At 39.8% G+C, this 23172-nt stretch overlaps 2 long non-coding RNA genes across 7 annotated transcripts in view; one reads left to right on the top strand and one right to left on the bottom strand.

The window, feature by feature from the left end:
* The window catches only part of LOC120379767, a 29480-nt gene extending 23523 nt beyond the window's left edge, over positions 1-5957 (bottom strand). For both annotated transcript variants that reach the window (XR_005587571.1, XR_005587570.1), the window contains exons 1-2: positions 5701-5957; positions 4964-5115 (exon numbers count right to left, since the gene is read on the bottom strand). This is a non-coding gene — a long non-coding RNA (uncharacterized LOC120379767). The remainder of the gene's footprint in view (positions 1-4963; positions 5116-5700) is intronic.
* Positions 2571-23172, top strand: part of LOC120379768 — a 137889-nt gene continuing 117287 nt past the window's right edge. For 3 of the 5 annotated variants that reach the window (XR_005587576.1, XR_005587575.1, XR_005587572.1), the window contains exons 1-2: positions 6110-6131; positions 9989-10226. This is a non-coding gene — a long non-coding RNA (uncharacterized LOC120379768). Of the gene's footprint in view, positions 2704-6109; positions 6132-9988; positions 10227-11677; positions 11805-23172 lie in introns of those variants that run through there. The other 2 variants (XR_005587573.1, XR_005587574.1) reach the window with 2 other exon arrangements.

Raw genomic sequence — 23172 nt, 5'->3', positions numbered from 1 at the left:
ACGTCTTAGCCCTTTTGACTACAGAATTCCACTGGGAGTTCATGTTCAGCTCATTATCCAGCTTGGCCCCCAAATCTTATTCAGAGACACTGCTTCCCGAGATAGTCCCCAGGCTGTCTCCTAACTGGCTCCATGCATCTCATCCATCTGGATCCTTGCAGCCCCTTCTGCCCTTTCTCTATGACGTCTCTCCCCCAGCACCTGAATGAGCCCCCTTTCCTACTCTCTACAAAGTGCCCTGGCACCTTCTGTTGCTGAGGAAAGAGGAGCAGCCGAAGATCAGGGAAGAGAGGGGAAACTGACCTGCCAGATGAAAAGCAACTTAGAGAAGATGTATCTGCTCCTCAGCCTGGACTTTCAGAAATCTAGGATTGTCCCAGACAAACTGCTGCCCTTGCCTTCTGTATTTGCTGATTCATTTCTGAATGCATAAGATGAACCTCAGGAAGGTCGTGGTTAAACACTGTGGGGCAGATCTTCAGTTGGTGTAAATCAGCTTAAATCAGCTGTAGTCATTGGAACTATGCTGATTTACACCAGCTGAAGATCTGGGCCAGAAGCTGGATTTTAAAATTATGCCTGGTAACTTTACAACCTATAATAACTTTTGTAATTATGAGCATCGCAACCTCTTCCCATGCTTCTGGATGGGCACCAGAGAGAAATTCTCTCCCCTTTCTATAGCATTGCATGGCTAGGTCCATTACATGGGGGTTGGGATGGTATCTTCCTCCTATTGCCAAACTCAGCTTGATAGACTGATGGTCTGATGCCATGTAATAAATCCTAAGTGCCTGTATGAATACATATGGCAGAGTATGCATCATATTAGATAAGAATGGCATTTCACGAACCATATAGTTGCAAAGTAGAGCTGACTCTGAGTGATGGAGAGGTGAAGACTGTTTTAGGTTATAATATAGTGTTTCAAGTGAATATGAAACTATTTGGGATTATCAATACATTTTTAATTTAAACAAATCAAATTATACTAAATTAAAGATGTATTTAGCCAACACTGTAATATTAAATGCTTAAAAATGTTAGATGTCTGAGATAAATATAATAAAACAGCTTGTTTAATCTACAAATTAATCCAAAAAAATAAATTGCATTTTAATTACCTTGATAATGATCAAGCCAAAGCATGACTGGCATATCCCTTTCAAGAGATAGCCAAGAAGCAGAGAAAAGCAACATTATGGGTCAGATTCAGCTGTCATTTACTCCCCTGAAAATACTGAGTAACTCCATTCGATTCAATGAGTTTATTCCAGTTTGCAATGACCTAACTGAGAACAGGATTTGGCTCTGTACCTGAAGTTAGCCCAACACATTCCTACCCTGTAGATGGCTCTAGTAATGAAAACCTGTCTTGCAAATGACTCATTGTGAGAAGACTGTGCTGAAGATGTTGAAAATCAGGATGATGCATTTGAAAATGAAATTAATCAATATGAAGATGAGGATCAGCAGTCTATCAGAGCAGAGCTGTTTGATAATAATGAAACCTGAGGAAACAGCCGGCACTAGGGAAACACATGAAATTGCAGGAAATGTCAGTGATAATAATGAATTAGTAACTATTTCAAGACACAGAAGAGACAGAGTTTGCAGACAAAGAAAGATGAACTAGAAAGTTATGGCACTTGTGAGAGGCCAGATTTTTTGAAAACTTGGCTGTATACATGTGTATGCAAAATATATGTCTAATTTTCTTCTGCAATTACCCTAATTGTGTATTCAAGTTAAACAATTACCCATGCAAAGAAATTTTATTAGTAATTTATATGTTGAGCTTCTCAATCTGCAATGCAATGATGGGAGCTGCATGTGCAAGCTAGATTATTCAGTTACCCGTGTACCTTTTTCCCCCTGTCAAATCTGGGACAAAATGTTTATCCAAAATTAGGTAATGGATTAAAAGGTGGAACAAATGCTCCTCAGTTAACATCACTAATTGGTTAAAAACAACCAATTATTGACACAATCACTGATCCTATCTTGCAAGATCTTCTCTCTTAGAGATGATGGCTACTCCTCAGCACACAGCAGCTTTAACAACTACCATCCCCACCAGTGCCTCTGGCCAGCACACAGCAGATAGTCATGTAGCATTTCTTACTGCAGTCACATATCTGTATTCATTGACTGCCCTGGCTGGCTACTGGCTTGCAAGCAGAGTGTCAGTTTTAACCTATAAAGCCCTAAATGGGTTGAGAGCTGCCTGTTTAGGTGGCTGCTCTCCATTTGGCATACTGCAGCTGAGGTTAACAGAGATATCGGAGAACCCTGGTTTCAAAGAGAACAGAAGGACTTATAGCACCGCAGAGACTAACACATTTATTTGAGCATAAGCTTTCGTGGGCTACAGCCCACTTCATCGGACGCATAGAATGGAACATATAGTGAGGAGATATAGATACATACAGAGAACATGAAAAGGTGGGAGTTGCCCAGCCAACTCTAAGAGGCTAATTAATTAAGATGAACTGTTGTCAGCAGGAGAAAAAAAACTTTTGTAGTGATAATCAAGATAGTCTCAAAGAGAGCAAGAGAGAGCTGCTCTTGGAGAATTCACCTAGAAGGAGACCTTAGCTTTGGAACTTGCTCCCCGTGGCCTTTTCTCAGTAGCTCAAATCTGTTGATCTACAGGGGTGCACTACAAATTCGTCTACTCCCCAGGTTTTGAGAGCGGGAAAGGTGAGTGGAGTCTTGATCGGTGTGCATCAATGGCTGGGATTTGTTAGTGTTTTAATTCCCCTTTTTGGGTTTTGAGAAGGCTGCTTCACTTAGTTTTGTTGTATTGGTGGTGGTGTGTTGTTTTGTGTATTTAATATATGACACAGGCTCCTAGAGGCCCAGGATAGGCACTTTTTAATGCTTTGTATAAACCTAAAGAAATGTATATCAGGAGGAGCACAGATAAGTAACTGGTGGAAGGGCTCAGAGATGAATTAAAATATGATTTCAGCTGACATTCATCTGATGAGCCTGAAAGGGACAAAACCCCAAACAGGAGGAAAAAAAAACAAATTATGAGACACACATACTTGGCGAAGTAACCTAAGTTCACCACTCCATGTGCCAATCTTTCCACATGGCATGAAATCACTGTCTTTTTTTTTTAATTGACTGCTTTGAAGTAGATACAGTTAACTTAATAAATGACAGGTGTTAGCAACTGTAAGCTGATCTTAATCGCAGCAGCAGCAGCAGCCAAGAGGGGGAATTCTCCATTGCCAGTGATGGTAAAGAAACTGGCAGTAAGAGGCTCAAGGTCTGTTTCTGGTCCTAAATGGCTGCCTACATGGCAGCCATTACTGTAGTATCTGAGTGCCTCACAATCATGAATGTATTTATTCTCAGAGCAGCCCTGTGAGGTAGGAAAGTGCTGTTATTCCCATTTCAAAGATGGAGAACTGAGTAACAGAAAGACTAAGGGCCAGATTCTCAAAGCTCTTAGGAGCTAATTCCCTTTAGGTACCTAACTTCCACTGAAGTCACACTAGGTGCCTATCTGCATCTTTAGGCACCTAAGCACTTTTAAAAATCCGTCCCTAAGTGACTTGCCTGAAATCATATAAGAAGTTTGAGGTGAAGCAAAGAGTTGAACTCAGGTTCTCCAGATCTTACTCGAGCTGCCTAACCACTGGGCCAACCTTCCTTCTAGGACCTTGTTGTTAGGGTGCAACATGTGATATGCTGTCCTGGGTAGCGGGGGCTTGGCCAAGAGAGGGGATCCACTTTTGGAGTAAAGTAGGACTAACTCTTGGAACTCCTACTGAAATCACTGACACCAACAACTAACACTTAAGGATTTGGCCATCATTTTGTAAGATGTTGGCTGGATGTTTTTATTTATTTATTTTTAAACATTTAACAGTAAACAGTGGAGTGGAATAGTTAATCTACCCTACCCTTCAAAACGTAATCCATAGTCAGTAACTCTAGCATAATATGTAAAATGCAGCAGGTTCTTGGGAATTACACAGAGACTGAACTAATGTGCCACCACATGGCTGCAGAAGCCACAATCTAGACTTGGATAGATGTTTATTATGTATTTACCGGATCATACTCCTAAATCAAGAAGCTAGACATCTTCATGGGGACTGGTGCTCATTTACACTAGTGGTATTGTAAAGGCACCTTAAAGCGAATGTGTAACATTTTTAGAAGCACCTAAGTGAGCACCTTGACTTTCAGTGTAACTGAGGACTCTAAGTCCTATTCAGGCATTTTTGAAAATGTTGCCTAGTGTAAATGTAATTTTCACCCACTTTATAGCTACTTCATGCTGCCAAGAAGGTACAAAGTACAATTGTAAGTAACATTTACATGTATGATCTTCAAAATAGTGCTTCTAAAGATTAAATGAAATCCAGGTTCACACATTCCTTGGAATTGTATTGCAACAGTGTTTTCTGCTTCCCAGAATCTGGGAAGCAGTAATTGCAGAATCCTATTTTAATGCCATAATAGAAGAATATTTGCCTAGTAAACTGGAATAACCAGGTATTGCCTTTTTTCTTGGGTTTGAATTAAAGGGTTAGTCTGAACTATACATCAAATTGAGCACAGGGGTTTAAAACCCCCTTTATTGGAAGAATGCAAACAATATAGCCTATCTTTTTTTATTTTTATTTTTCATTTTTATTGAGTACTTTTAGGACCTCTGATGACAAAGGGGGAAAAACAGACAAAAATATTGCTTTCCGTCTATTGTAATAAATAATTTGCCTCAAGTTCCAAATCTGTTGTTAAATGAAATTTGAGGTAATCTTCTAAGCAGAGCTTCAGGGCACCTGTGACTTTTAAATGGAACTATTCTGTTTCTAGGGAAATACATAGTTTTAAAAATTAAGCTTGAGGCTAAAAGCCTCAAACAATAAATCTCTTCCAGCACACTTCTCTGGGGATAAATGTACTATGCAGTCTACAAGCAGAGCACTTGGCCTACCTTTGGGTCTCAGGGAAGCAAAAGTCCCTTTGTCCTTCCTTAAAGTATGGATTCCAGCTGGAGATCCTCTGTGCCTTGTTGAGTTTTCAAAGACTCTAAAACATCTCCTGAAATTACTCCATCTGTTGACTTGGCAGATGATCTCTAAACAACTAGAACGGGTTAGAAAAATTATCATCTAAACATTTTTTGTCAGAAAATGCCATTTTTGCAACATTGCAAAAAAACAAACAAACAAAAAGTCAATTCCAAGAAAAATTCGGGGGGGGGGGGGTATATTCGAAAATGACACTTTTTTATTTCTGAAATAAAATTCCAAAATTTTCTGATTTGGTGGGAATTTTGTTTTGAATTTTATTGGGATTTTTCACTTTTATATCTTTATTTTATCATCTGCCAGGAACAGTAGTACATACTATGCTCTACAACTGACATGTCATGGTTACGTTACATAACGGTTAAAATAGTCTAGTTAAGTTTTACTTTAAAATCATTGAGGGCAATTTCTGCTTAGTACTGATGGGTCTAGAAAAGAAGAGACAATATTTCCCAGTGTTTCCTGTTTGTGTTTGTAATGACGACCTGTGGCCTCATGGATAGAGCCCTGGCCTAGGGCTCAAGAGACCAGAGCTCTGTTCCCTGATCTGCCATTGTCCTGCATGACCTTGGGCAAGTCACTTCCCCTCCCTGTATGTCAGTTTCCCCATCGGTAAAATGAAGATGATAATAATACTGACCTCCTTTGTGAAGCACTTGGAAATATGGAGGAGTTGGGAGGGGGAAATGAGGTTTGCTGGACAAGGAGACTGAGACTGGGGGTGGAGCGCTGGAAGTCAGGGAGAATTTGGGACTCTTACAAGGAGCCCAGAGAGGGAGACTGGGGCTGGTTGATCATAAAGAGTGGGACTGAGATGAGGAGTAGAGACTGAGACTCATTGGCAAGGAGAATGGGACTGGCAAAAGGAGCTAGGGATGGCAGAGAGTGGAACAAGGACTGGCTGGAGGTGATGGGGTAACAGACAGAAGGGTCTGTGACCATTAGACCATTGTCCTCCAGAGTCTAGAATGGATCCCAAGATTCCTGAGTTTTAGCATTCCTCTGCTGTCAGCAATTATATGTGAAACCCGCTGACAAAGTGTGTCTCATCCTTCTGTCCACGTAGTAATAGTAGGTTATCACCCTCTATTAGTTATTCCATTAACTCAGCTGGTAGATATCTGTGTGGTGGCTTGAAAGGTCCCAAGCCTACTGATGAACCATGTGGGTGTCAAAATGATGCCATATGAAGGAATCTTTTGGGGGGGGGAGAGGTGTCAATTTGCTACAAAATTACACACAAAAACCATATTAAAAGAACATTGAGGTTTGAAAAACGAAGCACTCAGAAATAGGAAACATGGGAATTAAAGTTGCCTGTGCAATTTGGCCCCTTTGTGCATAGGCATTATGATATAGTCTTTAATTACAAGGCCACATTTTTCCTATGGGATCTCTGCTTCATTCACTGCACAAGATGGACCTGCTCTTGGGATGAATCAGGGTTCACAAGGGAAGGAGGGAAAGAAGGAAGGAATCTGTTGTCTAAAGGACCCCTCCTTCATTTCTTGCAGAATTTTGAAGGTATATAGTGAATGAGGCAGATGAGAAGAGAAGAGAAGAGAAAGGATAATCTCATGGTTAAGGTACTTGAATGCTGACCTGAAAAACTGGATTCTATCCTTGCCTCCGCCACAGAGTTCATATGTGATGCTGGGCAAGTCCCTTTAACCAAATTTTCATGGGTGGTCACTAATTGTATGTTCCTCATTTGTTTTGGTGTCTGACTTGAGACCCTGAACTGCAAGAGTGCTGGGCACTCACAACAGCAGCTAAAATCAGTGGGAGCTGTGCTTGAGTATACAAAGTACTTTATAATGCTAAGTACTTTTAAAAATCAGGTCCTAGACATCTCAGGTTGGACACCCAAAATTAGTAGAAACTTTCAGGTAAATCAGTTTTTCTTCTGTAAAATGGGGATGATAATATACCCTCATCTGACTTGGATGTTGCATAGATAAAGTAATATGTTTGTCAAGCACTGAGATACTATAATGATGGCTGCCAGAAAAAAGCCCCAAAAGAAATTAATCATTCTGTCTTCAGAGCAAGGGTTGAATAGTGTGCAGTAAATATGGCAGGGGCCACACTTTGAAGAAAGAATTAAACAAATTATTGAATAGATGCTCATTAGTCAAGTACCATTCATTCTGATCACTGTCTGAAGCAGAGGTCCTACAGAAAAAATAGCTACCATGATGCATACACACAAGGGGGGATGAATTAAGTTCCCCAGGCATATATAAATAAGATATAGATTTTTTTTAATACACCCAATGGTAGCGCAATCTGTCTATGAGGGCATTCTTATGATCCACTACCTTGTATTATATTTCTGAATGTTACATATTAGAAACAGAGAGTAATTATTTTTGCTCATGTATCATAAATGTTACACTACAATTTAGCCAGCTATTGTATTGTGCAGCATCCCCAGACAAATGAACAACACTTTGGTTTCTATCTCATTCTGTATTTAGACATTTATATTATTGACTTACATAGAGGCTGACTGATCTAGCTGTTTTCAGTTTACTCTTCAATGCATTATGACTTTGGTATTTCGGTCAATACATTGATCATTTGTATGACGCCCCATCTTAAACTGTTTAATAAAATGTAAATAACAGGAAGGTATATCCAAAGTCAAAATAACTCACTATTGCTGGTTATACACTCGTCAAAATCCTAAAGGGGCCATGACCTGATTGTAATTTTCCCCTAGAGCCATACAATAATTTTAGCTGTGAAAGGAAATTTTATGGCATGTAAGATTAGCCCACACTAATGCAAGGTCAAAAATAATAGAATCAATAAGCAAACTCAATCCTGCTAACATTTTGAGAAAATTACTACCAGAAAACAATGTCAACAATGGATTGAAATGGGTCTCCAAAGTTGTCTTATTGATTTCCTTTCAGTTTCACGACAATCTAACTCTTTTTTTCCCCTTTGCAATATGGCATTCTTTTGCTTTTTTTTTTCTGCCCCACCCCCAGATCTGCAAATTATAACTGTGGAATATTTTTTTGCAATGTCTACTATTATATGTATGGCAAAATAAATGTGATTACGCCTACATTATGGAATAGGAGAGAGCCTCTGATGCCATCAATAAATGCCTAAAAAGCCATAGACTGGTTTTAAAGGTTTAATTTTGTTTGTGATGAATGAAAACACCAGCACAAAATAGAAAATAAAGTGAAAGCAACTTTTAAGGTCTGTCTGGAACTGTCAGAATCAGGAATATTAAAACTAGAGAGAGAAATTCAGTGCTTAACATGTACTTGGTAAGTATTGCATTTCACACAGTTAATACTTTATGCTACCGTATAACCCCAAACCACACAAGTTATGTCCATGAAATGAATGAGTTGCAGCCTTAACTTTAAAATGGAGAATGTGTGGTCTAGTGCTTTGAGCCAGGAGCTGACTTCCTGTTCTCCACACCAATCTGATACGATTATGAGCAAGCCGTGTAATTTCTCTGTGTGTTAGTCTAGCTTCCTGTAATAAATGTGTAATACATCTCTCCTATAGGGTGTTTGCAATGTGTTGATGTTTGTACAGTGCTTTGAGATCTTGGATGAAAGGCTCCATATGAAAACAAAGCAGTAGCATTCTCTCTCTTTTGCTTTAATTCTTATTTAAATATGCCCAAAGGTTGAGTACACCACTTCTACTCTTTCCCTTTACGTGGGTGACTGGATGTTTCTGGTTATTTGTATATTTCACATGAAGCACGCCTGGTATGTAGAGCTGAATGAATAGTGGGAGAAAATGCTGCAAATATTCACCTGAATTAAAAGGTGTATTTTGATTCAACCCATGTCCGTGACCCTTTCATGTTCCTTTTCAATGAACATTGGAGTACTTCAGCTTCGCCGACACAAATACTCATGGAAAAATATTTTAAGCTCAAACGCTTGAATATTCATCAAAAGCAAAATTGCAATTGGATTTTCAAATGTAGTAGAGAGACAGTAACATATGATCTGCATAACAAACCAACATACGGTGGGTGAACTGTGACTATTCACAATGAACTATTCATAAACAATCTGCAGGGCAAAAATAAGGAGTAAACTTGAGAATTTTATTATATGTTTGCAGACAATTCATGACCATGAAAAACTAAATTAATCAAATCTATTATTCATTGCTTATCATTTCTTCAGCTCTTCTTTAAAGTATCTTTCACTAAATTGGACAGCATGCATTTGGATAGCAAAAAGTCAACATTTCCTCAGAGGTCAAATAATTACCACCATTCCACCAGCCTAGACTCTCAGCCACTATGGCCTCAATTTAAGAGAGTCTCTCTATGCACATGCTGAAATGATGCCTATCCTTGTAAAGCAAAATGTCCTGTTACGCTAACATATGTGGTTATCCAGTAGTTCCATGAGCAATGGGAAAACCTCTTTGTGGGGGACTAATCCTCTTGTATGTTTGGAGGTCTGACATTTGCAAGCTATAGTTTCTGACCAGAGATGGTTTCAGGTTGTGATTGGCATTTTGAAGTCTTAAAGTCAGGAATGTTTGAATCTGGGATTGTAGTTTTTGGGTCCATCTCTAACATCAAAAGTAAAAGTTGTTGGGTTTTTGTTGTTTTGTAGTGAATCAACTTCTCATATCATTACAATGGTGTTTGAGCAGTTTTTATATTCTGAAAATATGTTGTAAGGGGCATCTCCTCCACCATTAGCTTGTGCGTGTGGTTTGAGAAAAAGAGTATGTGAGAATGGGAATTGAAACAAAGGTATTGTTGGTGCCACTTATTACCACTGTAGTGTTGTGTTGTGTTGGGTGATTCCACTTGTTGCCATTTCTAAGGGAGGCAGGTGCTCTTAGGTGGAGACTCTGGCTGCTTTAAAATGTACTAGTCTTTTTTAGACAATGGTGTGTCTCTTCTCATTCCTTCACAGAATACTGATATTACAACATCTTGGATGTACTGATTTCTCATTGGATTCACTTCATCAGGTTTCACAAGAATATTCTTGTTTTATTTTTCCAATCATTGTGGGCTTGCACTCTTCAAAACAAGCCAGAAATCCAAAGCTAAAACCAACTAAAACAATGTAAGACTCTTCAGGCAGGTGATGTAGCAGAATTATGATGCATCATCAGGCAGAACACTACAAAAACTAGTAGTACAATAAGGTGAGTTGCACCAGTGTTGTTTGTGTGCATTTAGGTCTAGTCATTACAGTGTTTGATTATAGCAGCCCAATCTCATACTTTTTTGCGTTCCTTTTCTCCTCCCGCCTCTCTGAGTTTAATACTTTGACCATGCAAATGTATTTTCGGTTGAGGCTTAATAATCTTCAGACCTAACTGAGATTTGCTGTAAGTAGAGTCAACTCAACTGATTTTGCTGGAGTTATATCATATGCACCATGTCATACCTTTTAGCACTTGAGCAAAATTAATTTGTATTTTTCAGTGTTCGGCTGCATTTTCTTTTCTTTTAAAATTTGTATTTGAGTGAGAGGTGAATGGGTCACATTCATCTCTGGTGTAACTCCACTGAAGTCTGTCTCCAGTATTTCTAGGGCACTCTTGAGCATAATAGCTAAGTGCTATATACAGTAATTAGGGTTTCCATAGTGGACTCTGCTCTGTGCGTCTCCAAAGTTCAGCAGTTTTGCATATGTCTTGGGTACAACTCAACTCCCTTCCTCCCCCAAACATAATCCTTTTGGCCTTTCTTGTAATAATTATATTAATTATTATTAGGGGCAGATGTATTATATAGTCCTGATGTGGTCATTGCTGTAGCAACATCTGTGTTTTGCAACAAAAGCAAGTGCTGCCTTCCTTATAAATAGGGCTTAACTTGTCATAAGGGCAGGCTATCAAAAGTTCATTTGAACAAGATGATTTTCTGTGAGCCTGATGCCACCAGCAGGAACAGATGTTTGGACAAACCAGTATTGGCGACTACTCAGTATGCAAGATTTAGCCAACAAATAACGGTGGAGTTTGTGAATCTAATCAAACTTTGACAGTCACCCAGAACTTGTTTGGAATGCATTTGTCACTGTCATTTTAAAAAAGCCTCCAAAAGGAGTTGTCACATAAAAGTGTGTGGTATGAACTCAGGGACCTAAAAAATCAATCATGGCAATTATTTTACTAAATTATTTTAAACAGTAGTGTGTCCAGAAATCTCTCTGTTAAATGTCTGCTGTCACAGCAACAAGCTGTGCTGTTTCCATCTCTGACCTTTTTCATGTTAAAATGTGTGTCAGTATGTAAAACAGAAATGCTCCATACTAAGATAACTGCAGCACTGCTTTGCTTTCCTGAACCAAAGGTCCTGAAGATGCATATTTTGCAGGAAATGAGTATAATGGGACAATTCACCATTTCGTAAGGGGGGGCAGAAAATCCCAACAACAAGCAAAGGTTGCTTTTTTCTATGGTTGTTTTGTCATGTTCATTTTCACTGTAATATATTTGAGGGAACAGAATGAAAGACTTAAATGGCACACGTGGTAAATAGATGACTTGATGATCAAGTGTGAAATGACCATTAAAGCATTGACCATTTATCCTTAATACTTAATTCAGACTCGAGATCCTAAGTTAAATGAGTTTAGTGGTTTCAGATCAGTACCAAGTGGACAGGAGTCCATATGTCACAGAAATCTAAATCACCATGTGCAGCTGAACAACAGCAACAGCACTGACTTAGAACAGACAGGGATGAGATTCGTGGATGATGACAATAAGAATGTGAGTAGTTCCCCCAAAGTGGGTTTTGAGAAACATTTATGGACATTTCCAAAACATTCTAACTTTTTTGTAAAGGGTGTTTTAGGGTTGATTGGTTTGTTTGTATTATTATGTTTTTGTTTTTTCCCTTATGAGAAATTATGGCCTAATATTTGTCCTAAAATTGGATGCAACACGCCCCCCTCTCCAAAATAAATAAATAAATTAAATAAACAAACACTACCACACCAGCAGCTCACTATGGACACTTGGGAATTGTGCCTTCATGTGACCACAACATTTCAATGAAATTCCTTGATTCACCTGTGAAAATGTGGTAAGTGCATGTTCTATTTCAGTGCACACAATTAACACACAACTTACTTCAAAATTAGGCCTTAATGTTTCACATCTACACAGTCATCTTCATGCCGAATAACACCAAAAGGAGGTGGGTTGGTGTAAGTCCCAAAAGCTTCATTTACTCCACTGGCACTATGCCAATTTACACCAACTGAGAATCTGCCCCACTGTTCCTTAGAGATTTTAGTCAATAAGTGGAATCAGTGTCATCATAGGCGTGTTTTTTAAGGCTACATTAAAAGACATTTGTAAGGCACTTTGTCATGCCGGGATGAAGATGCTCTCTAAGTGTGAATTTATTACATATTTATGTGTACACACTATGGCAATATCTGGCCGTGATTGGGGTCCCACTGTGCAAGATGCTGTACAAACACCGAATGAAAGAATTGACAATGTAACATAGATATTATTACAAACTTTATATACAGAAATCACATCCATCATCTCTGGCATGGAAGGAGCCCACTCTTCTATTTCTCTTAGTTCTTTGCCTAGGAAATCATGAATGTATTTGGTTGATTAAATGTAACACATCAATAATATCTGTATACTCTTGTGCCTCAGAACTTTATAAAATCAGCCTCTGGGATACCTATTATTGTAGTTATCTGTAAATATATAAATCTGGTACAGGCAAGTAAAGGAAATGAGCTGTAGTAACACTACTCTGTTCTTCCACCCCAGTAAAACTCTGTCATTTGAGAGATTGCTATTGTCCGTTACTGACCCAACCTTGTGATATTTTTTCCTGAGTGAATGTATTTTTCTGAATAAGGGAGTGGAAGTACATAAACACTACTCTGGTAACCTGTTTGGTTTCCAAACAAGACTCTGAATCAGTGAAAAACGAAGCTGTGAGGGCCTGTTGCAGCTGAGATACAGATGTAAGATTGTGTAGTTGAGCCAAGGTGCATGTCCCAGAAACCAGCTGAGAGTCACAGCTGTGAAAGAGTGCAACAGACTGGCCACATGCAGAACAGCTATTCTGGGATACTTAACCTGAGCAAATGCAAACCCAGAAAACCTGTTGTAGAAGTCCAAACTTGACCCTGAAATAGCAAAAAGCAAAGAATTCCAAAAATATAAAATACCACACACACCCCCTCCCAAATTAAGCGTGATCACATTGTTAAAGCATGGAGACTGAATGTCAGGAAATCTGAGTTCTATCCCAACTCTACCCTCCAACTTCATTTCTGACCCCTTTTGTGACATTGAGCAAATTACTAAACTGCGTATGTGTTATCAACTAGACTGTCTTCCCTGAGCAACAGATAAGAACCACAGAAGAAAGAGGGCTATTTATGTTTAAACACAGAAAATGGTTCAATTTTTGTCAGTTCCCTTTTGAATTAATCTGATTACAACTGCCGCACAGTCCCAGGCCAGATGTGAACTGTTAGCTCTTCATATTCTAAGCCGCAGTACACAGCTCCTCCCATCTGACCAGCCACTGTAAATGTGCTCCATGGTTTGAAAACAGAAGAACAAAATCCTTTTCAGAGAAACTGTAACGTGGAAATGAGGCTTGGAGCAGTAGAGTCTCTCTTTTGAGATTATTTGACTTTGGAAAGTAATGAAGGATTGCAGGAAGGTTAGATTCATTCTCTCCCAGAAGAAGATAGTATGAGAATTTCCTGGAAAATAATAGAGCCACACGGTGGGTGAGGTAATTTTTTTTTTTATTGGACCAACTTCTCTTGATGAAAGAGACAAGCTTTTGAGCTACACAGAGCTCTTCTTCAGGACATTAATAGTATTGTAAATCTGGGCTAATACTGGCATTTTCTTCAGGGCCCTGAAAGAGAGCTCCGTGTAGCTCAAAAGCTTGCCCCTTTCACCGACAGAAGTTGGTCCAATAAAAGGTATTACCTCACCCACCTTGTCTCTCTAATACCTTTTTTTCTGTGAGTTGAACCTTTACAAATGAAGACGTGTATGCAGAAATAGGAGCCATTTTGTTCCCAAAGTTACTGTAGCATTTTACATATACAAACACAGTGTGCTCTCTCTCTCTCTAGCTTATTTTGTTGTTGTCATTAGTTTATAAAATAGTAATTCTGACTCACTCATTGATACAGTTGCAGTTGAAGTACAACAAAAGAAAACATACCTATAGTCTTCATGAGGGAGAGAGCATATGTATATTTCCTCTGTACCAGCTGCAGTAACTTCACCTCATGCCATAGCAGCTACCCCTGGAGACAGTCACTCTAGGGGGCCATATTTTCTAAAGAGTTCAGCTCTCATTTAGGCACCTATATTAAGTGGCTGGGTTTTTCAAACGTGTTCACCTGTTCACCCAGGAGCTACTGAGTGCTGAGAGCTTATTAAAATCTGACTCTAGCATTTTAAATGTGCAGTAAAGAGAAAACAAAGCACAGCTGGTATAGAGTTGCATACTTCCATTGTATTATTGCCTGTGATACGCCAGATGTTTTATGTAGGATTTTGAAGCTAGCTAAAAATTTGACCCAAATTTGCAGCCAGCTTACATTTCACTGGGGTTATATGACATTTTATACCATGACAGAAGTCCAGACTTGACCCTGAAATAGCAACTGCTATTTAGCTAACTGCAAACATGCTCTCAAGTTTTGAAGGGAAAAGACAAAAATTATTCTTCAAAAACATGATTCGATAATAGCTCCTGCACTGAAAATGGTGGAGGGTGGGAGATGAAACTAAACTAGTTTCTTCATATTAGCCTTATACATATCAACTTGAGAAAAATAGTGCAATATGAGTAGTGATCACTGGTTATTTGGCACTCATCTTCTAAACCAAATGGCATGTTGGAGATATCACATGCCGGATCAGGTTAGCATGTAGACTGAGCACATATGCTACTTAGTAAAAATAATAGTCTCACCAGATTCACTGAGACCTCAAAGCCAAGAATCTGTTGTCCAACTGGCTTGTAAGGAAAGCAAATGCTCAGCTCAAGCTTATGGGGATGATACTATGTTAAAAAGGGGGATGCAACCTTTGGTGCAACCTTACGGAAACAATCTGAAGAAAGGCAGAGAATGAAGTAAAATTCAGTGCAAGCCTGGGGCAATGATATTACTATATGAGGCAAAACCATGGATACTCAGTTTAAGAAAACATGGTGAGCACCATTTACCCCCTCTACTCTGCTAGTGGAAACCAGCAGAAACTTGGGTAAGGAGGCCCCAGAGTCAAATGTCTACCCAAAGCGGGACTTAGAGCAGCATGAGGCACCCTCACTATGTTTGTGGGTTCCAGACATGGCTGATGCAGCCTGAAAGTAAGTAAGAGCGGCATTAAATTCACTAGGACAGGAAGTGTGGTGCAGTGGTTAGGGTACTAGCTTAGGCTAGAGTTCAATTCTCTTCACCACCACAGATTTCCTGTGTGGTGCTGGTGAGTCACCTAGTCTCTCTATCCCTGAGATCCCCTTTTTTAAAAAATGGGGATAGTGGTATTAACCTACCTCAAAGGGGTGTTGTGAGAATAAATACATTGAAAGATTGTGAGCCATTATGGCAATGGGGGCCACATAAGTAACTAAAATACATACATAAAATAGATGTATAATGACTCTAGGATCTGACACATGGCACATTGTTCTAATCTCTTTTTTTTTCTAGCTAGAAACACTTTCCCATAGGAAAAAGTCTGTGCATTTAACCTGTATGATCTGTAGCTATATAAGTAAAGGGAGTGTGTGTAATATCATAATGGGATATTGCCATGTGTGCCATAAAATCTAAAGTTAGAAATACATAATGCAAGAGCAGGTTTTCTCACTTTATTTCTGTATCTGGAAAGTTCAGCACTGGCACCATATCAATATTTATTAATGCATTGTGAACTAGAACCTGTGATTATTACTCATACTGTCTCTTACTTTACAAGCTTCAGCTCAGAAGAATAAAACCACATCTGCTTTTACTCTCCCCATATTTTATTCAATGTTTTAACAGCTTTGCCATAAATATCTCATCCATTATGATTCAGTTGTGACTGTATCAACGTCACATCTCCTGTTTTATTGCTGTCATTACTGTTAAACAACACACTTGTTAATTCTGTTAACTAAGTTCATTGTTCTCACTAGTCAGCAATCCCCATTTGTTGAGTCCACAGCATTATTGGTTGTAAATCAAAACCAGTGACTGACTGAAGCATTTTCCTTCATTTGGAAAATGACAAGAAGTTCTACATAAAGGCTGCTTAATAAAAAACCTATTTGAGAGGCCAGGTAATTACTGATTTAGTGAGAGCAGAAATACTGGTATTTGTTCTCTGCAAGTCCTATCACATCAACCAGATGAAAGAGGTCTGAGTATACACTAAGTTGGGGTGAACTACTCAATACATGTACTTGATACTATCAATAAAAACAAGATCAATGAAATGAAGGGGGAAAAGGGAAAGAGGGAATGTTAGGGTATGTCTATACTACCTGAAAGATTGGCGGGCAGCAATCGATCCAGTGGGGATCGATTTATCGCATCTAGTATAGACGCGATAAATTGACCCCCGAGCCCTCTCCCGTCAACACCCGTACTCCACGAGAGGCGCAAGCAGAGTCAATGGGGGAGCAGCAGCAGTCAACTCACCACGGTGAAGACACCACGGTAAGTCGATCTAAGTACGTCGACTTCAGCTACGTTATTCACGTAGCTGAAGTTGCGTAATTTAGACAGATTTTCCCCCCCCGCCCCCAAGTGTAGACTAGGGCTTAGAGAAACAGTCAAATGGAAAATATCTTGCTCAGTTTTATAACTACTTACCTTCCATTCTAGCTCTAATGCTCATTACTACTTGAAGTGGGCAAGCCCTATCACCCTTGACATAATCCCGAAGCTTCCCTGCTCCCTCACAGTAATAGCTTCGTTTGGCAGGGAAGTGTTAGGTGAAACAGTCCTAAAGATACCTTGACATATCTCTCTTGCTCAGGAACTCTGAGTTCTGGGAAATATTCTTTGTGCCCTAAGAAATAGTATTCAGAGAGCACTGGAATATACTGTGATTAAACTGTGCTGTCCATTCCCAAATAATGCATCAAACTCTTCCCTCAAGAGAGGGAAGTTCACTCACACACACACACACACGCCTATGACAAAGAATGGTTTGATCCATCCTTCCTGTGGGAAATATTTAGAAGAGCTATTTTAACTTTGAAAACTCCACTGGATCACTGCTTCTTGGATCCAAACTGCCCTGGAGGGCTATGTGCCCACTCTGCCCTCTGCCAGCTCTCACTCTGATGAAGTGCTAAGCGTGGTACCTTCTTTGTGTGTAATCACTTTCCCTTGGGAGTGCCCAGCAGTGATGACCCTTTACCTAACAAGCACCATTTCCAATATTTTTAAATAAAGCCAGGTTTATTTGACATTGAAAACAGAAAAATCAAGAGTAAATCCAAGTTAAGGAGAACGTAACATGCTCATCACAGTGTTACACTAACTATGAAGTAAACTACAGAGGCTAGATCATATGATTTAAAATCTATTCATTAAGCAGGATTAAAAATCTGTACAATTAGTCTATTTACCTCTGTACTAAACACAGTCTTGCTCCTAGTCTCCTCACTGCAGCAGGGAAGGGGTGCACTGTAGTAGTTCTATCCCTGTTGTTGCTAATGCTCCCAAATGGACCAGAGCATGCACTTTGATGGGTACATTGAAAGAGCAGAGTCAAGACTCCACCCACCTGCACAAGAGGGTATGTAGCAGTTCTGTGAAGCCTGCAACATCCCACACACAGGAAGTGTCAGCATGGTACACTGGTGTAAGGGATTGAAGAGGCATAAATCCCTTGTACCAGCACACAAATGGGTCCTAACTGGGTCCTAAACAATTACAAGATGTACTAGTAAAACATTAGTTCTCTTGCCTCCAGTAACTATGCACCTACATCTAGGATTGATAGCAACTGAGATTTGTTGAGCTCCTGCATCTTGGCCCATTTCAAACTGACTTTTGTGCAAAAAATAGAATCTGCCCTTTTAAGGATATGTGAGTCAATTGATTTCACAACATGAGTAAGCTTGTCTTATTTTGAAAAATATGTAATCATTAGATCTAATTTTTTTAAGTACAATTCCTAAAGGAAAATATACCTCGCTTATGATTTGAAAGCTGTCTCTTGAGAAATCTTCTATGCCTGGTGATCATTTGAATTCCTTGCAGTCCTTAACTTGCTGGCTGTGTGTTAGAAATCATTTTAAATGAATTGAATAAAATTCACAAGTGTTATGTGCCAGCATATGATGAACTCTTAGGAAATATGACTCAAATCTAGATTTTCTTCTTTTTTATTATAATAAATAGGAGTGGACACACATGATTTTAGTGACACTTGTCTGAGTGAGATCTTTTCTTGGCTTGTTATCAGTTGGAAGCATGTAATGTGTTGGTTAAGTCAGGTGGTTCAAGATATTCACAAGATTGAAAATTTTTATTTTGCTATATTTCATTGACATTTCCTATCGATACATAACAGGATGGAACCTCTACAAACCAAATCGTGCCCAGGGTATGCATGGGTGCAGTTGCTATTGATGCTAATTAGGCCCAATTCCGTAAATAAAATACAATTCAATTAAATGTTGTTGTTTTTTCCTGAGATATGTATATTCCCATTTTTAACCTACACTAGCCATTTTCCCTCAGGGGGTCCATAAGTGAAGGGTTTGTTCACCCTAACCAACTGCTGAGGTCAATACTAGGGTACGCCAAGCAGGCAGCCCTGTCAATGGAACCAGTTCAGATTCAGTACAATAAAAAGATCAGGCAGTGCGGCCTAATACAGCAGTATGGCCTAGCAGAGGGACTAAGGAGACCTTGATTCTATTCCCATCTTAGCCAAGATCACCCAGCAGTCTGATGGTTAAGTCCTTTTAACCTCTCCATGCCTCTGTTTCCTCGTCTGTAAAATGGGGATAATGATACTTAACTATGCCGTAAAGTGCTTTGAGCTCCATGGATGAAAAGCGCTACATAAGTCTAAATATCCTAATTAAATCTACCTGGCCACCTTTTGGGGGAACTTGGACTATTAAGGGGCAGATTTTCAAGTGCTTGGCACCCACGATCTGGATCAAATTTCCAAAAGGGCTCATCTCCAATTTAGACACACAAATAATTATCAGAAATGCTCAGCACCTAGCAGTTCCCTTTGTGACACTCCTGTTTAGACTTTCAGAAGATGATGCAAAATTGTTCAAAATAGTTAAGTCAAAGCAAACTGTGAAGGGTTACTAAGGGATCTCACAAAACTGGATGACTGGGCAACAAAATGGCAGGTGAAATTCAATTCTGATAAGTGCAAAGTAATGCATATGGGGGAGGAGGAAGGAAATAATCCCATTATACATATAATGTTAGCTGTTACTATCCAAGGAAGAGATCTTAGAGTCAAGCAGTCAAAAAGGTTAACAATATGTTAGGAACTATTAGAAAAGGGTTAGAAAATATGATGGAAAATATCATAAAGCCAATATATAAATCCATGGTGCACCCACACATTGAATATTGTTTCCAGTTCTGGTTGCCTCATCTCAGAAAGGGTATAATGGAACTGAAGAAGAGCAGCAAAGATTATCAAGGGTATGGAATGGCTGCCATTTGAGGAGAGACTAAAAATATTAGGGCTGTTCAGTTTAGAAAAGAAACAACTTGTAAGGATTTGATAGAAGTCTGTAAATCATGAAATGGTGTATGAAAAATTAACAGAGAAGTGTAATTTACCTGTTCACACAATACAAAGAACTAGGGGTCACCCAATGAAGATAACATGCTGTAGCGTTAATACAAATAAGAGGAAGTACTTTTTCACACAACACACAGTAAACCTGTGGAACTCATTGCCATGGGATGTTATAAAGGCCAAAAGTATAACTGGGTTAAAAAAAGAATAATATATTCACAGAGGACAGGTCCATCAATGGCTATAAGCCAGGATGGTCAAGGATGCAACCCATACTTGGAGTGACCTGAAACTTCTGACTACCAGAAGCTGGGAGTGGAAGACGGGGGTGTGGATCACTCCATAATTGCCCTGTTCTGTCCATTCCCCCTGCAGCTCTGGTATAGGCCATCATTGGAAACAGGGTACTGGGCAAGATGGACCATGGTCTAATCCAATATGACAACTCTTATGTTCTTAAGAGCTCAACATCCCATGTGTGGACTGAACGTCTGGCCACTTATGTTAGTATGTTAATGGGAGCTGAGCTCAATCTATGCCCGTTTTGGCTAAAATTAAACTAAGATGGTTGTGTTGAGCTCAAGTGCTTATAATTTGACAGAGGCTTAAGTACCTTGCTGAATAGCGTACAGCAAGATGCACCTCATCGGGGGCCCATGAAGGTAAGGTACTTCCCACCTGCGCTAGAGTAAGAGACTCCTCAGGCCAGGCAGGCAGGGTAGTCTTTGTTTAAGTTAGTACTGTATCTGACCCACACTCTTTCTTCATTCTCTGTAGTCTGACAGCATATTTTTGTGTCGCTTTTTTGCTTAACCACCTTTTGCTGCGATCAGCCTCCCCTCAGACAGCAGTAATGACTGAGACAAGCACTATGCTAATGGTATAGTAATGCACTGCATATTGTAAAGCAGTCACTGGTAGAATGAATCCTAGTGAGGTTCGAGAATGGAAAGGGGACATGGGGTGGGTCTGCTTCTCCCTTCACCCATGATTGTCCGGTGGGATGGGCTATTCTCATGGACCTGTCCCTCCCTTCCTGGTCTTAGGTGACATCTCCATTTCAGTGCTGTGGTCCAACTCTAAAGCCTCGGAGTGGGTCACACCCTCAGCCCCCTATTGTCTTTTTAGCTGTCACTCTGCTTGGGAGAGCCAACTTCTGAAACCGAGATCATGTGGGAGACACTCTCTCTGGTATCGTTCCCATGTCGAAGGGGCAATAACAGAGACCACTCTTGGGTGTGGTGCACGGTGGGGTAGGGCTGCTGTGGGGCAGTTGCCCAACTATGGCTGAGGAGAACCTCCTTGGTCAGCACTGGAGCAGCATTCAAAGGGAAGAGAGACAGGAGTCAGAGCCTGCCTGGGCAGTGAGGCTCTGGTAGGGTTCTGTGTCTCCACTGGGCCAAGTTCAGGGTTTGGCCCAGTGTAACTTCCATAAGCTTTGACCTGAGAATGTACCCGGCTGAAAGGAAAACTGTTACTTAGGTTGTAAAGATCTGTGTGTATAAATGGGACACCACTCACCTGGCTGCACAAAATACGCTTCAAATTATGTCCGTTTAAACTGGGCATTGTTCTTATGCTGTTGCATTGTGGGGGGTTGTTTGTTTTCTTTTAACAATCAATTATTACATTTATTGACAAAGAAATGAAAGGACTTGAGGGTACAGTGGAAAGCAAAGGCCTGCTTTATTCTAAATATCTTCTCAACTACACCTCTACCTCGATATAACCCTGTTCTTGGGAGCCAAAAAATCTTACCGTGTTATAGGTGAAACCGTGTTGTATTGAACTGGCTTTGATCCACCGGAGTGCGCAGCCCCGCCCCCTCGGAGCACTGCTTTACCGCGTTATATCCGAATTTGTGTTATATCGGGTGGCGTTATATCGAGGTAGCGGTATATTAAGTCTGTTTGTTTATAAGAAGTCTGAAAGTGGCTGCTGTGTCCCTTTGCTGAGATGTTTATGTTTCTGCAGAATTAGTAATTGGAGAGGGAGCGCCACTAATTCCCATTTCCCCATTTGGAACTTACTGCTAGGTAGTATATCAAATTGAACACAGTGTGTAGCTCGGCTCAGTGACAATCAGTTTACCCATTTGTTGGTATTTTTAATTGAATTTAATAATGGAACTAAAGCTGTGTGGAACAGGGTGGCAATTGAACCTGTTCTGCACATGGGTTTTGTTTTGAGATTCAGATCTGAATCAACTCCAGAACTACCAGTGAAACGCAGACAAAACACAGCCCAAAAGCAACTTCAATCAGCCCAGGCTTGCTATCATTTTGAAATTTGATCCAGAATGGCTCAGAACTTGATCCAGTCTCTCTAAAAGGCTCTCAGACCTTAACTGACCTGGTGTCAGGTTGTCCTATGATTAAGGCTGAGAGTTCTGGGTTCAATTTCTCACTTGTGCATAACCTTAGGCGTGTAATGTAACCTCAGTTTCCCCATTTGCAAAATGAAGTGAATAGTACTTTCCTATAAGGGGTTATTTTTGAGCCTTTACTTCAATCATATTTATAATCTGTAAAGAACTCAGTTCCTCATATGAAAGGAACAGGGAGGGGACTTTTTTGTGCATAATTCTGAGGGGACTTCCTTACCCTAAACTTTGCTTTCAGCACATTAACTGTATTCCATATGGACTTTTAACTTGTTTTAACTCAGCTTTGTTTCCTTTCTATAAAATTTTGTTCCAAGGAATTCTAGGAAGGACTGATCTTTTCAGTAGGAAGCATAGTTCTGAAAAGAAGTGACTAGAATGTGGGAGGGATTAAATAAGTTAGCATTTATATAGGAATTACAACACCAGAGTTTTCTACTGTACAAATATTAAGGGTTATAACCCTGATCTTGTGAGGTACTCTGCTCTTATCAACTCACTGAAACCATTGTGCTTGTATTTCTTGATCACACAGGACCTGATTCTGCAAGCCTTGCTCACATTGAGTAGTACTTACGCATGCAAGTAATTCCGTGGGTTCATGTATTAATAGGCTGAAAGGTGAGAGAATTGGACTATATCTCTCACTACTTTAGAGCACTCGCGGATAAGGGCATTTGGTGATAACGGTGATACCCACTATGTTGGGTGTTTTTGTTTTGATTTTATTGAGCTGTTGAAATCAATGGGATTACTCAGCATGAGTTGTACTGGAAGGGTTGCAGAACTGGAAGATGATACGCCATGGAGATCCTCAAAGGTTAATTCAAATGGCCACTTCCGGCACTAGCTTTGGGGTACTGACAGTGAATACAACACAGTGTGTTAACTTATATGCCATTTCCATAGCAGCTAGGAAAATAAATGTACATCAGTCCTGAAGCTCAGGCCTACCTG

This window comes from Mauremys reevesii, linkage group 13 (genome assembly GCF_016161935.1).
Source record: "Mauremys reevesii isolate NIE-2019 linkage group 13, ASM1616193v1, whole genome shotgun sequence".
NCBI classification, from domain to species: domain Eukaryota; kingdom Metazoa; phylum Chordata; order Testudines; family Geoemydidae; genus Mauremys; species Mauremys reevesii.
The sequence above is the reverse complement of the archived record's forward strand: the minus strand, read 5'-3'. Positions and strand labels throughout refer to the sequence as shown.